The sequence below is a fragment of the Aulonocara sp. 'chitande type north' Nkhata Bay genome, linkage group LG3, assembly GCF_057382095.1.
Source record: "Aulonocara sp. 'chitande type north' Nkhata Bay isolate Kocher_YH1m ecotype deep benthic linkage group LG3, A_spYH_male_GT1.1, whole genome shotgun sequence".
Classification (NCBI taxonomy): domain Eukaryota; kingdom Metazoa; phylum Chordata; class Actinopteri; order Cichliformes; family Cichlidae; genus Aulonocara; species Aulonocara sp. 'chitande type north' Nkhata Bay.
In genome coordinates this window covers 44,224,539-44,226,284 of record NC_141346.1, presented here as the reverse complement: position 1 = coordinate 44,226,284, position 1,746 = coordinate 44,224,539, and the positions used below count along the sequence as shown (strand labels likewise).

Here is a 1,746-nt window from a genome sequence, read left to right as displayed (position 1 = left end):
TCCAGCGCCCCCCGCGACCCTGAAAAGGATAAGCGGAAGTGAATGGATGGATGGACAGATAAAGATCTAACGTTTAATAAAGCCAGCTTAAGTGTTTTAGAGGTATTATTTGTCCCCTCGTGTTTGGGAGCAGTCTGTGGCACACAAGGTATGTTTACTATGTTTAAAGGTCTTTTAGAGTGCAGCTCTCTGTTTTAAAACCTTCTAGTAAACAGGGTCCCAGCTTCTCCTGGGAAAAGTCACCACTGCCATAATCACACATCAGACTGCGGAGACAGAGCATGAAGGTGGTAAGGAGGAACTAAGGGGGGCGAGGCTGGGCAATGTGACTTCGATTGCTCTGTTGAGGGCGGGGCTCGATGGCGAACCTTTGGCTGCTCGGGTGGGGGGTTTATGGGGGACAAAAAGGGATTGGGCCGGGGGGGAGATCTGATCCCAGCATTGACCCGCTCCATCATCTTCTCAGTGAATTTCAGGTGTGGGGAGGAGGGAGAAAGGGAGGTGGAGGAGGGTGATGGCCTGTCAGGGGTTTGGGGGACTGGGGAAGATCGTGGTCCCTGGTCCTGGTCCTGGTCGTTGGTGTTGTTGAGAGAGTTGGAGGCAAATAGGGAACCCTCTTCTTGCCTCAGATGTCTCTCCTTTCTGAGGCTCTTCCCGGGTGGGGGCAGATGAGGCTCCTCCTCAAGGTTTCTGCAGGGCTTTGTCTGTTCTTGGAGTACTGTTTGTTCCTCTTTATGAGATAACTCCTCATTTATCTCAGTCTTGGCACCAAGCACAGATGGATGACGTATGGAATAAAACAAGTTGGAGGTGAACAGTTTCACCCCTGACTTGTTAAAATTAAATCATTTGCTTTAAACAGATGCCTGCGTTCCCAAAAAATATTAAAATTGTTTATGAAAAATTGAGTGGTCAGTACATGCTGATATAAGGCATTTATTCAGTGCAAACAACCTGCTGAATCTCTCGTCTCCTCCTCTGACGGGCTGTACAGGTCCACTGACGAATACAGCTGCATTCAGAGAGTTTACAGTATTTAATAATCCAGTAAAGTCCCGTCTCAGAACCTCCGACTGTTGTTTGGACACATTGTTTGATCCTGTATGCAGAACAATGTTTGTCACAGTTGGATATTCATCTGCAATTTGAAGAATTCTCTCCTTCAGGTTGTTGACCATATCCTTAGGAAAGCAGAGGACTTTAGTGTTCTTACCGCACATCCTTTGTACATCCTTTACAGCAGAGTCACCCACAATCAGAGTTTCAGGCAGAGCCTTTAGCTTTCCCTGTGGCCTTTTACTTTTCAACAGATATTCAGACCTTACTTTGCTACTTTTAGATGGATGGTTGTCCGATATTTATTTATTTATTTATTTTTTTGTTTCACACATGGTACAGCAGTAATGCATTCCCATACACAACCTTCCTTTCAATTAAAGTAACACTGTTTCCATGCATGAAAAGGAGCAGGAAGAAGAATAAATTCTTATTGATACCTGCCCCCTATCTGTGGTAATACAAGTAGGCAACCAAAATTACACTATGACAATTTTCTGCACATAACAAAACAAAACAAAGCAAACAGAACAATATACTCAACAATGGACAATACCACTAAGTATCAAACTAAAAGGACCATTTTTCTACAATTAAATTCTATTCTTTTCAACTTCTTCATCTTGGTTTATCATTTTATTCTTATAGCAGATTTTAAATTGAGAAACATTTATACAACACTTAAGATGA

General features: G+C 43.1%; 1 pseudogene; it reads right to left on the bottom strand.

The window, feature by feature from the left end:
• Positions 1–254: 254 nt before the first annotated feature.
• LOC147335839 (uncharacterized) lies at positions 255–1,254 on the bottom strand (annotated as a pseudogene).
• Between the last annotated feature and the right edge of the window lie 492 nt (positions 1,255–1,746).